The 18303-nt window shown below is 47.5% G+C and overlaps 1 pseudogene; it reads right to left on the bottom strand.

Annotated features, from left to right (window-relative positions):
- Positions 1-956: 956 nt before the first annotated feature.
- On the bottom strand, positions 957-15807 carry LOC134729564 (killer cell immunoglobulin-like receptor 2DL3; annotated as a pseudogene).
- Between the last annotated feature and the right edge of the window lie 2496 nt (positions 15808-18303).

Here is an 18303-nt window from a genome sequence, read left to right as displayed (position 1 = left end):
TTGCAGTGAGCTGAGATCGCGCCACTACACTCCAGCCTGGGTGAGTGAGTGAGACTGTGTCAAAAAAAAAAAAAAATAGCATAGCAATTGCATAGAACCCATGCACATCCTCCTGTATACATGAAATCATCTCTTGATTACTTATAATTCCTGACACAGCCTACATGCCACTCAATTTGTGTCGATTCAACATAGTTTTTTGCTTTTTGAAACTTCGGGGATTTTTTTCTCAAAATATTTTTGATTTATTGTTGGTTCAATAAACACCTGTAAACCCCACAGATATGGAGGACCGACTGTATATTTATATTATGAAGGATGATGTGTTGATATGTGTCCCCGTGGAGATGAGACTAACAAGGCCTATGACTCTACAAATGTTTCATCGTGGAATGACTCTGCCAGCTTTCCAGGTCTGCAGAGAGTAAGAATATCACTTGTTCATGTGATTCGCGATCCTTGGAACCTCCTATGTGTTGCACCTTTGGATGGAAATTGGAGTCTCAGAGACGAGTCAGGCTCCACTCTGCTTCCAGAAGCTCAGAGTCCAGGGGTGAGAACCCAATGGAGAACAGATGGGGTTATGTGGACATGGTAATGATAACACTGGAAGCCTTAGGCAAGAAAAGAGTCCCATTACCGAAACCATGAGGGCAGACATGTTTATTTGAAGGAGGGAAAACTACATTGAAATTATTTTAAAAAATTTATGAGTTTTACTGCTGACAGAAGGCTGAAAGATAGTCTGAGGGGAGGTGGAACAGTACGAGGAAAAGTGGAATAGCACGTGTCTAAGTGCCGTGCTAAGAGGGAGCCTCTTGTATGTTTGGAATTGTGAGTTCCTCAGTGTGATCAGTGCCTCAGGTAGACTAGGAAGTAAGTCAGTTAGGTTGGAGAGGTGGGCAGGGGTCAAGTGAAACAGAGAATTGTGGGCTAAGCAAAGGAGTGTGTTTTCTCTGCAGCAGGCAGTGGGGACCTTAGATATTTGTAAGCAAGAGAGAGGCATGTTCAGATTCATGGTGTGAGGAAGAGCGATGCCCTAAGATGAAGACTGACGCCTTCAGATCCCAGCTGCTGGTACGTGGGAGCTGGCAACCCGGTTTTGAGACAGGGCTGTTGTCTCCCTAGAAGACGCCCTCAAGGCCTGACTGTGGTGCTCATGGGCAGGAGACAACTTTGGATCTGGGCTCAGCATTTGGAAGTTCCATGTACACGCTGGTATCTGTTAGGGGTGTCTTGGGCCTCTGAGAAGGGGGATTGATTTTTCTCTGTGTGAAAACGCAGTGATCCAACTGTGCATATGTCACCTCCTGAGGGTCTTGTTCATCAGAGTCCTGGAGAGAGGGAAATGCTGAGTGAGGGAGGGTGCTCACGTTTTTCAGGACTCTTTGGGAATAAGACTAGCCATGAGGCTGGACCGAAGAGCACCTACCTCCCTGTTCACTGTTCTGTTCCCTGCAGGCTCTTGGTCCATTACAGCAGCATCTGTAGAAGACGGAAGTCAACAAAACAGCTCAGAGGGCACTTCTGGGTCCTCATTTCATAAGCAGATACCAACACACAGGGGGAGGCCATAGGTGCCTGAGGTCCCTCAGTTGCCAACAGCAGACTCAGACATTCTATCTCTCTGAGCTCAAGGACCCATCCCATGAATAGCTCTGAGTTCCCATCCCATTGATCTGTCTCCCACTTTCTGCCTGTCATGGAACCTTCTGGATGTGAGTGGCTGCAGGGGACGTGAGGATACAGTTCAGAGTCAGGCAATGGTCTGTGAGCTGAAGGCAGGGGCAGGGTGTCTGGTGCTCTCTCTAGAAAGTCCTGCCTCTGTGGCTGCTGCCTTGGGCCAGGGACCATCCTGCCGGTGAGGAACACACACCTGAGTGCTCCCATCCTGCTTCCCCACATGGCCCTCAGCTCTCTGGCCTCTGCTTTGTGAGACTTACTTTTTTTTTTGGAGCACCAGCGATGAAGGAGAAAGAAGAGGAGGAGGATGAGGAGGATGATGACCACTGAGGTCCCAATCAGAACGTGCAGGTGTCTGGGGTTACCTGGAAGAAGAGGAGACACCAATAAGAAGCTAATCATAGCAGTTCCTCTTTATGAATTGTCTCGCATTTCTTGATTGACAGGTAACCACATACAACGTCTGTTTAGGACAAGCACCCAGATGGCGGGAGACCTAGCTTCCTCCTGCTTTCTCAGTTATAGCTCTCATAGTAACCATAGAATGTGCTGAGGATACAACTACTTTAGTTGAGATGTTTGACCCCTTCAAACCTCACATTGAAATTTCATCCCCATTGTGGGAGGTTGGGCCTCTTCAGAGGTGTTTGGGTCATGGAGGTGGATCCATCATGAACAGATCAATGCTGTCCCAAGGAGACGGGGTTAGCAAGTTCCCCCTCTATTAGTTCTTGGAGAGCTGGTTGTTAAAAAGAGCTTGGAAGCTCCATCGCTCCCCCTCCCCCTTGCTCCCTCTCTTGATGTGTGATCTCTGTGGTCTCTGCACAGACAGACCCTCCTTCCCTTCTGTCAGAGTGGGAGCAGCCTGAGGCCATCACAAGAAATAGATGCTGGTGCCATGCTTCCAGTACAGCCTGCAGAACGGTGAGGCAAACCAATCTCTTTTCTTTAGAAGTTACCCAGGCTCAAGTGTTCCTTTAGAGCAACAAAAATGGACTAAGACAGCAACGTCCTGAGATCAGGAGGAATGTCTCAGAACAGCCTGGGCTGTCTTCCTGTTCTTCCTGGAGGAGGACGTCATGCAGTGCTTTAGCTGAGTGCTTCCTGTGGCTCCAGGGTACAAAACCCAGGCTGGGCTGCTTTCTGGCTTCCCCCAGCTACACTGCAAATGGGATGACTCCATATGTCCCGAGCAGCTTTTCTGAGCCTTGAGGGACTGGCTCACATTGAAATGTAGGCTGCTGCTGTCACTCGCTGCTTATCTGTTAGTAATGAACCTGCCTATGTAACGTATTCTCTGTGTGTTCTGTCTCCCTGGAGTGACGGTGAGTGATAGGAATTGGCATAGGCCCAGGTGCAGTACAGGAGGTGTTTAGAGTCTTCTCTGGGAAGACTGGACTGGGAATGATGCACAGTGAATGTGCTTTAGGATTTCTACATCCACAGCATTCTTGAGTCAAACAATTTGCATTCTCCAAGAAAAGGAAACAAAAGTGAAATCAAGATAAAAAAAGCGAAGTAGAATTCTCTTAAGTCAAAAGGCCAGGAAATAGTGTTGAAGCCCATGTGAAACGTGCTATTCTTTGTGATCTCGGGAGACACATGTTAGGCTGCTGTTCTACCCGAGAGGCTGGGGGAAGGACCACACCCTCGGCCATCTATTGCTTCAATACCACCTGTCCTCCTGTGAATTAGTAGGAAAGGGGAGCAGGAGCTAGTGCTGGCACTGATCTCTGATTCCAAGATCTGGACTCACTCCAAGGAGTATTAATGTTTACCTCCCCATGGCCTATCTGAATCTCCACAGGTGATTGGAAGTAGGGGTGAGGTGGGGGATTTGGGTGAGAGGGCAAGTTTTTTGTTGCGATGATCAGAGCACTTTCTCTATTCCAGGATCTGTGCTGGAGGATTCAGCGAGCTTTCACATTTTCTGTGTGATCTCATACTCACAGACAGCCAAATAGGGAAGAGGTTTTAGGCTCATTGCCTAATGGATAAGATAAAGAATCAAAGAAGTAATTATAGAGAAATAGAAAAATGATGATTGGAATTCAGGTGCCTTTGTCATTCGTGTGTGTTATATTATATTTATGCATTTCTTATTTTTATTTTTTGAGATGGAGTCTCCTTGTGTTGCCCAGGCTGGTGTGCAGTGATGCGATCTCCACTCACTGCAACCTCCACCTCCTGGGTTGAAGTCATTCTCCTGCTTCATCCTCCAGAGTAGGAGCTGGGATTACAGAGATGCACCAGCATGCTCGGCTAATTTTTGTATTTTTAGTAGAGATAGGGTTTCACCATGTTGGCCAGGCTGGTCTGGAACTCCTGACTTCATGGAATCCACCGGCCTTGGCCTCCTGCAGTGCTGGGTTACAAGCGTGAGCCACTGCTCAGAGACTTGTATATTATGCTATAATAGGTCTCTTCATTTCCACCACCCCTCATATATCTGTCACTCCTTTGCCAGTTATTGGTTTATGTGTAGGATGAATAAATCTCAGAAAGAATTTAATTAAGCGAGGATTGAACAAGTAGGAAAATCAAACCCAGCAAGCCTTTCCAGCCAATGATTCTACCTCACAAGCATATCTTATATCCATCTGCTTCATCCACTTAGTGTCAAAATCAGCACCACATTTCACCAGTGGGGCGGGAATTGCCTTTTCCACAGTCTCCTAGATTCCAGTTACACACCTGGGCCTCCCTTATTTTCATGTCAGTCACTATTAATCATGTACGGATTCCTGGTTACCCCGAGGTGAATCCAATGGCTGTGAGTATCAAACACACACCCCTTGTTCCTCCTTAGTTTCCTGTGTACCCAGTGTGCTCTCCGTCTCTCCACAGTCGTCTTGTCATTCTCCCCATCTCATTCCCAGCATTTCACGCAGAGCCTCTTTCTTCCACATCAGATTGTTTTCACCTTTGTGCCTTCACGGCTGACAGCTGTGTGTGGAAAATCCTTCCGCCAATCTTTCAGGGGTTCAATCCGTGTTTTTCATTAATGTCACAAATATCTGATTAGTGAGACCTTCTCTGTCACCCAAAATCATACACTCAGCATTATGTATTATTTATTTTAAATTCTGGCTGGGCACAGTGGCTTACGCCTGTAATCCCAGTACTTTGGGATGCTGAGACGGTCGGATCACTTGAGGTTGGGAGTTTCAGACAAGCTTGGCCAACATGGTGAAACATCCTCTCTACAAAAAATATACAAAATGAATTAGCCGGGCATGGTGGCAGTTGCCTGTAATCCCAGCCACTCGAGAGGCTGAGGCAGGAGAATCACTTGGATCCAGGAGGTGCAGGTTGCAGTGAGCCAAGATCGTGACACTGCACTGTAGCCTGGAAGACAGAGGGAGACTCTGTCTCAATAAACAAATGAACAAACAAACAAACAAACAAATAGATTTCATGCACAGATGCTTCCCAATGGATCATTCATTTATTGGTCCACTTGTGCATTCATTTTCTGCCCTCCCATTTAACCATCCGCAATATCAGTGTCCCAAGAGCAGAGGCCAAACGCATCTTGTTCACTGTTTGTGGAAGGCAGGAGAATGCTGTCCCACCCCAAAATGTCCCTGTCCTAGCCTCCATAGCTTGTGAATATGTTATTTTACATGGAAAGGAGGAATGAAGATTGCAGATGGAATTATGGTTGCTTATCAGCTGAACTTAAAACAAGGGTCTCCTGAATGATTTCCGGAAGATTATGATGGATTTTCATCTTGGTGAACCCAATAGAATCCCCAAGTTTTCAAAAGAAGGGGAAGAAGGGAGAGCAGCATTCAGAGAAAGAGGTGTGGTAAGGAAGAAGGGTCTGAGTGATGCCATGTGAGATGTGATCAGTCTTTGTGGGTTTTGAGGAAGGAGGAAGGGGATCAGGAGCCAAGGAACTGGGAACCTTTATAAGATGGGACAAGTGAGAAGCAGATTCTCGCCTGCAACCTTCAGAGGGAAGGCAGCCTTGCTGTCACCTTGATTTTAGCCCAGTGAGATGTACTTCATACTTTGAGCTACAGCACTGTAAGATAATTAAAAAACCGTTTTGTTTTCACCCATGAATCTTGTGGAAATTTGTTATGGCAACAATAGGAAAAGGTTCCACACTGCACAGCCTGAGCATGGGGCTGTGGCTGAATGAGTCAGTGAGCCGAAGTGTGTGTGCATGAGCTCTGTTCTCTGTTACGGCAAGGCTCTTGCTCTGCTGTGTCAGCCAGGGTTGCCTCATGACCAACAGGAGCTCATTCCTTGGCAAGTGCAACTTCTCTAAAACACCTCGCCCTCATCAGATGTTTCCTTCCCTTCCCTCTCTCAAGTCCCCAGGAATTTATCCTCCAGTTAGGAATGCAGGCAGAAAAAACATTGCATTTTTCCTGAGAAGGATGTCAGATTGGCAATCATTCTTCTAGCTTGTAGGAGGTCTGAGCTCCATAAAATGAGAGATGAAGAGATTTCACTGAGCCCTGTGTTGGGCCCAGATCCCTTTTGCTGTTGGAGAATCTGGAGTTCAGAGATGGTGGAAGACAGGCGCACAATGTCAGATCTGCGAGATGCTGAGTCAATGCCTGAATCCAAGGCTTCCACTTCTCCAAGTTTCCAAAAGCAGATATAAGAGGGTTCTGTACTCACCGGTTTTGGAGCTTGGTTCAGTGGGTGAAGGCCAACTATTTGAAGGGTTTTCTAGAACACGAGACAGTAGAGAGGTCAGGAAATGAGGCTGCCTGTCCTCTACTCAAAGGAAATCTTTGAGGTTGGTTCATGGCCAACACTCTGTTATCTAATGTTGGGCCCTGGGAGTCCTGGGATTCTTTTTTCCATAATTTTTGTATGTGACGCCCACTGTCTTGAGACTTCAAGGTATAAAGAGAAAACAGGAGCATCACACTACCTGATCTCAAAATATATTACAGAGTCATAGTAAGCAAAACAGCATGATGTTGGCATGAAGAAAGGCACATAGAACAATGGAGCAGAATGAAGAACACAGATATAATCCATGAATTTACATCCAATGGTTTTTTTTTTTTTTTCCTTTTAGGATGGAATCTCGTTCTGTCACCCAGGCTGGAGTGCAGAGGTGCAATCTCGGTTCACTGCAACCTCAGCCTGCTGAGTTCAATCAATTCTCTTGACTCAAACTCCTGAGTAGTGGTATTACAGGTGCTGACCACCATGCTCAGCTAATTTTTATATACTTAGTGGAGATGATATTTCACCATGTTGGCCAGGCTGATCTTGAACTCCTGGCCTCAGGTGATCCACCTGCCTCGGCCTCCCAAAGTGCTGGAATTGCAGGTGTTAGCCACCATGCCCAGCCCATCCAATGGACTTTGACCGAGGTGTCAAGAACTCACAATTAGGAAAGGACAGTCTTTTCAATAAACAGTGCAGGGAAATGTGGACATCTACATGCAGAGGAATGAAACTGCACCTCTACCTGTCACCATACAGAAAAATCAAATGAAAATGGATTAAAGATGTGAGTCTAAGTCCAGAACCTATGAAACACGTAGAAGAAAATATTGGGGAAATGCTCCATGACATTTGTCTGAAGGAAGACATTTTGTTTTAAACCTTCAAAACAGAAGTAATCGAGGCAAAAATAGACCATTGGGATTACATCAAACTCAGCAACTTCTGCGCCGCTAAAGATAAACCAACAAAGTGAAGAGACAACCCACAGACTGGGAGCAACTATGTGCAAACTATGCATCTGAGACGGGATTAATGACTAGAAATATAAGAAGCTCAAACAACTCAATAAAACAAATGATTTAATTGAAAAAGGAGCGAAAGACATGAAATTTACCCGCATATGAAAAAGTGCTCGTTATCACTCATCATCAGAGAAATGCAAATTAAAATTGAAGTGAGTTTTCATCTCACCCCATTAACATGGCTTTTAGGCCGGGCATGGTGGCTTACATCTGTCATCCTAGAACTTTGAGAGCCCGAGGTGGGCGAATCTCCTGAGGTCGGGAGTTTGAGACCAGCATGACCCACATGGAGAAACTCTGTCTCTACTAAAAATACAAAAAGTAGCCGGGCATGGTGGCACATGCCTGTAATCCCAGCTACTTGGGAGGCTGAGGCGGGAGAATTGCTTGAACCTGGGAGGTGGAGGTTGTGGTGAGCCGAGATCGTGCCACTGCACTCCAGCCTGGGTGAAAAGAGTGAAAATCCATCTCAAAATAAAATAAAATAAAAACAAAAATAAAATAAAATAAAATAAAATAAAATAATATAAAATGGCTTTTAGCTGGAAGACAGGCAAAACAAATGCTGGCAAGGTGTAGAGAAAGGAGAACCCTGGTAGCCTGTTGGTAGGAGTGTAAATTAGTACAGCCATTATGGAGAAAAGTGTGGAAGTCCTTTAAAGAACTAAAAAGAGGTTGGGTGAGGTGGATCATGCCTGTAATCCCAGCACTTTGTGAGACTGGGGCGGGCACCTCAGTTGAGGTCATGAGTTTGAGAGCAGCCCAGCCAACATGGGGAAACCGCATCTATACTAAAAAAACCAAAAAGTAGCCAGGCATGGTGGCGTGCACCTGTAATCCCAGCTACTAGGGAGGCTGAGGCAGGAAAATCATTTGAACCCAGGAGGCGGAGGTTGCAATGAGCCAAGATCACATCACTTGTACTCCAGCCTGGGAACAGAGGGAAACTGTCACAAAAACAAAAACAAAACAACAAACAAAAAACTAAAAAGAGAACTTTCATAGTATCCAGCAATTTCACTACTGGGTTTATATCCAAAGGAAAGTAAATCAATATATCGAAGTGATATCTGCACTCGTCTGATTGGTGCAGCACGGTTCACAGTAGCCAAGATGTGGAGTCAACCTACCTGCCCGTCAGTGGATGAATGGATAGAGAGAATGTAGTACATTCACACAGTGGAGACTACTCATCCATAGAAAGAATAACATCCTGATATTTGCAGCCACATGGATGGAACTGGAAGTCATTACAAAGATTCTCATTTCTCACCCATATACAGGAGCTAAAAGGTGGATCTCATGAAGGTAGAGAGTAGAATGGTGGCTACCAGAGGCCAGGAAGAAAAGGGTGGAGGATAAAACAAACAAACAAACAAATATATATGTATGTATTTATGACCACTAGACCTTACACTTAAAAATGGTAAACGTGGCCGGGTGTGGTGGCTCATGCCTGTAATCCCAGCACTTTGGGAGGCTGAGGCGGGTGGATCACGTGGTCAGGAATTAGCGACCATCTCAACCAACATGGTGAAACCCCCTCTCTCTAAAAATACAAAAAGTAGCCTGGCATGGTGATGCATGCCTGTAGTACCAGTTACTCAGGCGGCTGAGGCAGGAGAATCGCTTGAACCCAGGAGGCAGAGGTTGCAGTGAGCTGAGATTGTGCCACTGCACTCCAGCATAGGGGAAAGAGCTAGACTCTGCCTCAAAAAAAAAAAAAAAAAATGTTAAAGGTGGTAAGCTATATAGGTATATTTAACCTCAATAAATATTTTTTCAAACAAAAAGAAAAGGGTGTAGGGGTTGCTGGTGATGACATCTCTGTGTAGGTGAGAGGCCAGGATGGGCTTCTGGGAAATGGGTAAGGTTGAGGGGCTGAGGGAACCTCTGATCTCCCCAAACTGAGCCCAGTCTCCCCTTCTCTGGGTCTCTCCTGACCGCTTTCTCCATCTGCCTGGGTGCCTGGAGCCCTGGCCGCAGGCCTCCATGCAGGCCGTGCAGGAGGGTTTGGAGGTGCCCTGTCTGCCATCCTGCGCCCTGATCCCTCCCTCACACCGAAGCTGCATCTTCTCTCTGCATCTGTCCATGCTTCTCTCCATCATCAGCAGGAAGCTCCTCAGCTAAGGCTCTAGGATCATAGGACATGGGACAGGCATGGGCTTTCCTCACCTGTGACGGAAACAAGCAGTGGGTCACTCGGATCTGACCACTCATAGGGAGAGTCACGGAAAGAGCCGAAGCATCTGTAGGTCCCTCTGTGGGTGGCAGGGCCCAGAGAAAAGTCGGCCTGGAATGTTCCGTTGACCTTGGGCCCTGCAGGGAGCCTACGTTCACGGCCCCCCTCCTCCCTGGATAGATGGTACATGTCATAGGAGCTCTGGGAGCTGCAGGACAAGGTCACGCTCTCTCCTGCCCAAACCGTGGGGCCCGGCTGGGCTGAGAGAGAAGGTTTCTCATATAGACCTGGAAGGAGAAGAGGCAGTTTCCTCAGGGAGGTTCTTCCTTGTCACATCTCCCCTCCCACCTGAGCTGAGAACTCACTCCCCTGCTCTATGGCCTAGTGCTCTCTGGCTCTCTCTCACCCTTCACCCATCTCTCTTCATGTCTATTTCCTCCTTCCACCTTCTCTGTCTCTCTAGGTGTCTGACCTCACTTCCCCACCTCTAGATATGTTTTCCCTTTTTGGATTGCTTTATTCTCTCTGACTCTCCTTGGATTGGTTGACTTGATGTTACTTTTTTTAATTCTGAGTTTCTCACTTTGTGTCCTGTTCATAACTTTCTGCATATTTCTATCTATTATCTATTGATCTATCTATTTATCTATTCAGTGTCTAACTACAAATTCTCTACCTGCCATCTATATCTATCTATCATCTATTTGTCTGTCAATTGTCTATCTATCTATCAATCATCTATTATCTATATCTATGTGTCATCTCTCTCTCTCTCTCTATGATTTCTCTCTTTGTCTGCCTCTCTATCTCTTTGTATTATCTATCTTCATCATCATCATGTCTATGTATCATCTATTAATGAATAAATCAATCATCATCTATGTATCTATAACCAATTATCCATCATCTACCTATTTATCATCTATCTATATCTATCCATCTATCATCTGTCTTGCTCTGCCTCTCGGTCTCTCTAGTTCTCTTTGGAATCTCTGCAATTCATCCCCACATCTCCATCTTTCTATGTCCTTGTGCCTCTCCCTCAGGACTCTAATTTTAGTGCTTTGTCTCTGCTCCCTTCCATCATTCTCTCCACTTCTCTGCCCTCTTTTCTCTCCTTTATGTGTCTGTGAGTCTCTCAGTCTCCTTCCTGTGGCTCATTCTCTGTGGGTTTATGTCTTTGCTTTTTGGTGTTCCTGACTTTTCTCTGTGTCTCTCAGTGATCCTATCATATGTGGGGTTATTTGGAATGTGAGCCTCAGAATCCAGTCTGGGGACCGCATGTTCACACAGCATACAGGGGTTGGTGTTCTGGGGCCATGATATCCTGCGACGATTACTCTCCATTGCATGGAAGGCAGAGGTGTCAGAATAAACACGGCATCTTTAGGTGCCACACGGCCTGAGGCCACAGGGCCCAACTCAGGTCAGAAATATGGGTGTCCTTGGGTTCTTCTGGTAGAGAACACTTTGTGGAGGTAAAACAGAAATGAAACTTCTAACCTGTGCCAGGTCTGTGAGCAAAGTCAGCATGGAGGGACACCTCTCTCTGGGACATGTCTGTCTGTGTCTCCTTTAATCTTTCTGTCTTTTCTAACTCTCGGTATGGCCCCTGTGTCTGTCCTCTGTTATGACACCTGGTCTGTACTTGTGTCTCCTGTTTCTCTGTCTCTGTTGGTACAGACCTCACCAAGTCAGTCTCTCTCCATAAGAATACCAAGCTCATCTTCCTTACAGTCACCTGGGCCTCCAATTCCTGGATCATTCACTCCGTGTCCCAATGACAATGAGAAGAATGTCCGGACACTCTCACCTGTGATCACGATGTCCAGAGGGTCACTGGGAGCTGACAACAGATAGGGGGAGTGAGTAACAGAACCGTAGCATCTGTAGGTCCCTGCCAGGTCTAGCGTCATGCGACTGATGGAGAAGTTGGCCTTGGAGACCCCATCATGGAGCTCTCCAGTGAGGCGCAAAGTGTCGTTAAACTTCCCCTCTCTGTGCAGAAGGAAGTGCTCAAACATGACATCCGACCAACATTGCAGGATGACTGTCTCTTCTGATTTCACCAGGGGACCAGGGTGGGCCAGGAGGGAAGGTTTCCTGTGGACTGCTAGGAAGAGAGTTTGTGAGTTTAGAAGGTGTGTCTCTTTATCATCCCATGCATGGCACCTGGAATGAGTGAGGCTTCCCCTCACTGGTGTCTGTCTCTCTCCTTCCTCTCTGTGTCTTCATGTTCTTTTCTGTGCCCACAACTCCTGGTGCAGTTCCTTCCATGTGTCTCCCCTGCTCTTCTCTGTCCCTCTGTCTCTAGTAGCCTCTGATTCCTTTCCCACTGGCCTCAGCCTCATCTCTTGGGCTGTTGTATCTATTTCACACTAATGTCTTTCCTGCTTCCATGTGGGGGTGGAAGAAGAACCAGGATAGTCTGCACGTCGAGGTTCTTTGCAGCCTGGTTCAATCTCTTTTGGACGAATTGGAATCCTTGGCAGGAGGTATGAACTGATCAGTAAGGCAGGCACCAGTGTCCACACACCCTGTTCCTGGTGGGGACTGGGAGCCACTCTTGCCATGCCTGTGCCAGCTTCCATAGGCTGGCTCCTGGTGCTGGTTGGAGGAGTATCAACCCCTCCCTATGTGGATGGAGCCTGGTGGTGGCATCATCATCCCACCCTTGGTGATCTCAGGGTAGCCAACCTTCTCCTTGTTTGGTTTCTTTAATTAATTAATTTTGGAGACAGAGTCTCACACCTTCGCCCAGGCTGGAGTGAAGTGGTATGGTCTAGGCTCACTGCAACCTCTGTCTCCTGGGTTCAAGTGATTCTCCTGCCCTCAGCCTCCCGAGTCGCTAGGATTACATGCACCTGCCACCATGCCCGGCTATCCTTGTGTCCTTTCTTAACTTGTCCTTGACCTGGGTTCCAGTGTTGGTTTCCTGTTGCTGCTGTAGAAAATTATCAGAAGCATGGCAGCAGGAGAGAGCACCCTGACACCTTCCTATTCTGGGGACAGAAATCGGACCCTGGTTTTCCTGGGCTAAAATCAAGCCATCTGCAGGGCTTCTTTCCCTCTGGAGACTCAGGAGAATCAGTTCCTTGACTTTTCCAGCCTCTATAGGCCACCTGCATTCATGGCTCATGGCCTTCCTCCACCTTCAAAGCTGGTGGAGACTCCCATTACGCTGCTCTAATCCCCACTCCCCTCTTCCTCCTCCTTTCATGTGGACCCTTGTGATTATACTGAGCCCAGCAGGACAGTCCAGGCTGTCTCCCCATCTCAAGGTCAACTCATCAACAATCTGAACTCCATCTTCCCCTTCAGTGCCTTCCCCTATAACATAAATAGTCACAGACTCCAGGGATTAGTATGTAGTCATCATTGGGGACAATTATTCTTCCCAGCACAGCACCCATTTCCCTGTATTCAATCCCCCTTTACCCCAAATACAGTCAGGGCCTTCCTGATGGGACCCTCAAGGACACGCTCACCAGAAGCTCTGGGATTCAGGAGGTGGGACAAGGAGAATCCCAGACAGGAGCCCTCTGACCTGTGACCACGATCACCAGGGGGTTGCTGGATGCCGGCCACCCACTGGGGGAGTGTGGGTGTGAACCCCGACATCTGTATGTCCCTGTGTGTGCTGGGGTCACAGGGCCCATGAAAAGGCTGTTCCAGAGTATTCTGTTGTAGAGCTCAGGGACAGGCACCCCACCTTCCTTGTACAGACTGAAGTTGTTAAACCCAAGATAAGAGTGACACCGAAGAATGACATGTCCTAGAGGCACCACAAGGCTGGGCCAGGCAGACATCAAGGGCTTGTTCTGACCACCTTGGGGAGAAGGAGGCGCCGCTTTAGAATGGAGGATATGGAGTCACCCCTCCTTCCCTGTGCTCAGAAGATTCTCCTCGCTTTCCATGTTTCTATGGCTACTATCACACCTTGGTGCCCAGGGCTGAAGGAAGGACCCATCCCGCAAAGACATGGTGTCTCCCTACAACAAAAGCGTCAGCTGAGAACTTTGAGCAAGTGCTGAGTAAGAGACTCCTACTAGATTTTAATACTGTAAGATTACTCACATAAAACAACACAGGGTAGACATGAGGTGGAGGGCATGTCCTTTGTGAATGGATATCAGTGGATGCCTGAACGAAAATAAACAACTGAGCCCCCATCAGAGGATTTGGAATGTCAGGGCCATGGCTGTGGTTTCCCACCTCTTCTGGTAGAATGACAGCAGCCACACTGCAGCCCCTACCGTCATGGAAACGCTGAAGTGTGTGAGTAACACCTTTGTCCTCAGAGGATCTGCTGTTCCCACCACTTCCCCACCACACACCCCAGCTTTGAGCACCCCAGTCTAACCCTGGTCCCCACAGAACTTGACTCTGCCAAGGAAATGAAAGGCCGGGGAGGCGAGTTCGGAACTGTGGGCCGAGCACCCCAGGGTCCCCTCTTCCTAGTTTATGAGAGACTCCCTGACAGGACTTCCCTCCCATTTCAGGAAAATCCTCTTATGTGGGGAGATGACACCCTAAGGTTTGGAGAAGGACTTACCCTCATGTGGCCAGGCCCCCTGCAGCAAGAAGAACCCTGGAAAGAAAGATCATGATGGATGATCCATCTGCAGGGAAACAAGGCCTTCCTTGCTGCCCCCACTGGGCTGTGAGTCTTGGTAGTCAGCCCCTTCCTGGGCTGAAGGTAAACTCATCCTCAGTGCCTACCTGCACCCAAGAGCAGTGCCCTCGGCTGTGCAGAGACCCAGCCTCCAGGTCCATATCCCCATCCCAAGCCCATATCTCCACTCCAGGCCCATATCTCCACTCCAGGCCGATATTTCCACCCTAGACCCATATAGCCAATCCGGGCCCACATCTCCAATCCAGGCTCAGATCTCCACCCTAGGCCCATATCTCCAATCCAGGCCCATATCTCCACTCCAGGCCCATATCTCCTCTCCAGGCCCAGATATCCACCCCAGGCCCATATCTCCACTCCAGTCCCATATCTCCACCCCAGGCCCATATCTCCACCCCAGGCCCAGATCTCCACCTCCAGGCCCATAACTACACTCCAGGATCATATCTCCCCTCCAAGCCCATATCTCCACATCAGGCCCATATCTCCACTCCAGTCCAATATCTACACACCCAGGCCCATATCTCCATTCCAGGCCCATATCCCCATCCTAGGCCCATATCTCCACTCCAGTCCCATATCTCCACCCAACGCCCATATCTCCACTCCCGGCCCATATCTCCACCCCATGCCCATATTTCCACTCGAGTCCCATATCTCCACCCCATGCCCATATCTCCACTCCAGTCCCATATCTCCACCCCACACCCATATCTCCACTCCAGTCCCATATCTCCTCTTCAGGCCCATATCTCCACTCCAGACCCATATCTCCACTCCAGGCCCATATCTACACTCCATGCCCATATCTACACTCCATGCCCATATCACCACCTCCAGGCCCATATATCCACTCCAGGCCCATATCTCCACCTCCAGGCCCATATCTCCACTCCAGACCCATATCTCCACTCCAGTCCCATATCTCCACTCCAGGCCCATATCTCCACTCCAGGCCCAGATCTCCACTCCAGGCCCATATCTCCACTCCAGTCCCATATCTCCACTCCAGGCCCATATCTCCACTCCAGGCCCATAACTCCACTCCAGGCCCATATCTCCACTCCAGTCCGATATCTCCACTCCAGGCCCATAACTCCACTCCAGGCCCATATGTCCACTCCAGGCCCAGATCTCCACTCCAGTCCCAGATCTCCACTCCAGTCCCAGATCTCCACTCCAGGCCCATATCTCCACCTCCAGGCCCATATCTCCACCTCCAGGCCCATGTCTCCACTCCAGGCCCATATCTGCACCCCAGGCCCATATCTCCACTCCAGGCTCCTATCTCCCCTCCAGGTTCCTATCTCCACTCCAGGCTCAGATCTCCACTCTAGGCCCATATTTCCACCTCCAGGCCCATATCTCCACTCCAGACCCATATCTCCACTTCTAGCCCCATCACTCCATCTCTAGGCCCATATATCCACTCCAGGCCCAGATCTCCACTCCAGGCCCATAACTCCACCTCCAGACCCATATCTCCACCTCTGGGCCCAGATCTCCATCCCCGCGCTCCCTCCCTCTATTCCCTTCCAGGACTCACCAACACACGCCATGCTGACGGCCATGAGCGACATGGTGCTGCCGGTGCAGACAGGCGGCCGCGCCCCAGCTCAGCTCAGCAGCGCACAGGATGTTATTTGGCGCCCTGCCCATGCAGTTTACATGTTGACCACATCATGGGAGGGTGACGTACGCAGGCTCTTTCTACCTTGCATGAGGCCCAGTGGGTGCTCTCTCAAGAGCGGAACACGGCTTCCTGGAAATTGTTCTCACTAGAATTGACACCTCGCATCCTTCACTATGACCAACTCAAAACACGTCTCAGATCCAACCTCCTGAACACGAGATGACTAAAATCTGTGCTAACGTGAAAGACTTTTCATGTATTTTTATTGTTTTTATCTGAGATTCAAAGTCTTCTTCCTGTGTAATATGCAAAATATCTAATAGGTATTATTAATGTTTTCAGAGTCACTGTGACTAATAAACCTCATTAGAATTGTTCATGCTTGTATTTCTAGTATTACAACAGAACCAGTTAAAATGATTTAAATTCCCAGGGAAGGATTATGCAATTATTTACAATCTTAGAATTGTATGTTATCAGCAAAAACCACACATGTAAATTCTGGATTTTTGTAGTTTTATCTAAAATTTGTCTCATGACCCAAGATTCCAGAGTCCCAACTCTGGAGTTTGCTCTCTCTCTGTCTCTTTCCCTCCCTCATTTTAAATTTTACAGAAATATCCAGTAACATAATGCTATCGAAAATCAAGTTTCCCCCAGCACGTCGGGAAGCCGAGGTGGGCGGATCAACTGAGATGAGGAGATTGAGAGCAGCCTGGCCAACAGAGTGAAACCGTGTCTCTGCTAAAAATCCAAAAATTAGCTGTGCCTGGTGTCAGGCACCTGTAACGCCAGCTACCCAAGAGGCTGAGGCACGAGAATCGCTTGAACCTGGGAGGCGGAGGTTGCAGTGAGCTGAGATTGCACCACTGCAGTCCAGCCTGGGTGACAGAGCAAGACTCCGCCTCTAGAAAAAAACCAAAAACATAGCAAATAGCCTATAATAAGAAATTAGAGGGCTCTGGCTACTAAATTTAAAGGGTTCTATAAGGCTACATAAAGTGCAGCATCCTCAAGAGAGTGGACACAGAGAGCCCCTTAGCAGAAACAGTGTCTAAAATACATCCATGTACACACAGTCCCTTTAGAGTTGACAAAGGCTGCCGTGTGGTATAAGGTGGCATAGAATGTCTTCTCAATAAATAATATTAAACCAAAGGGTTACACATAGGATAAAATAAATCTACACTTATTCTCATACTATAAAAACACTTCTTGTTTTTATCTAGTTATTATAATTTTTTTATGATTTATATTTAAAATTGAGAAATAAACGTCATATACGGTCATCCTTCACTATTCCTGGGTGATTGGTTCCAGGATCTCCACTCAGATACCAAAATCTGCAGATGCTGAAGCCTCTTACATGAAACGGCACAGCATTTGCGTATAACCCATGCACATCCTCCTGTATACATGAAATCATCTCTTGATTACTTATAATTCCTGATATGGCCTATACACTGCTTCATTTGTGACCCTTCAACATAGTTTTGCTTTTTGAAAGTTTGTGGATTTTTTTCTTTGAATATTTTTTATTTATAGTTGGTTCAATAAACACCTGTAAACCCCACAGATATGGAGGACCGACTGTATATTTATAGTATGAAAGATGATGTGTTGATATGTGTCCCCATGGAGATGAGACTAACAAGGCCTATGACTCTACAAATGTTTCATTGTGGAGTGACTCTGCCAGCTTTCCAGGTTGCAGAGAGTAAGAATATCACTTGTTCATGTGATTCACGATCCTTGGAACCTCCTATGTGCTGCATCTTTGGATGGAAATTGGAGTCCCAGAGAAAAATGAGGCTCTACCCTGCTTCCAGAAGCTCAGAGTCCAGGGGTGAGAACCTAGCAGAGAACAGATGGGGTTATGTGGACATGGTAATGATAACAGCGGTTTCTTTCAGCGAATAGTGTCACATTACCTAAAGCAATGAGGGCAGACATGTTTATTTGAAAAGGAGACAGCTACATTGAAATCACAAAAAGTTTTATAAGTTTCACTGCTGACAGAAGGCTGGAAAATAGTCTGAGGAAAGGTGAGACAGCATGAGGGAAGGTGGAACAGCACGTGTCTCAGTGCCATGTTAAGAGGGAGCCTCTTGTATGTTTGGAATTGTGAGTTCCTCAGTGTGATCAGTGCCTCAGGTAGACTAGGAAGTAAGTCAGTTAGGTTGGAGAGGTGGGCAGGGGTCAAGTGAAATAGAGAATTGTGGGCTAAGCAAAAGAGTGTGTTTTCTCTCAGGAAGCAGTGGGGACCTTAGACATTTGTAAGCAAGAGAGAGGCACCAGATTTGTGGTGTGAGGGAGAGCGATGCTCTAAGAAGCAGACTCGCGCCTTCAGATTCCAGCTGCTGGTACATTGGAGCTGGCAAGGTGATTTTGAGACAGGGCTGTTGTCTCCCTAGAAAACCCCCTCAAGGCCTGACTGTGGTGC

This window comes from Pan paniscus, chromosome 20, assembly GCF_029289425.2.
Source record: "Pan paniscus chromosome 20, NHGRI_mPanPan1-v2.0_pri, whole genome shotgun sequence".
In the NCBI taxonomy this organism is placed as follows: Eukaryota; Metazoa; Chordata; class Mammalia; order Primates; family Hominidae; genus Pan; species Pan paniscus.
This window is presented reverse-complemented; position numbering and strand designations above follow the sequence as displayed.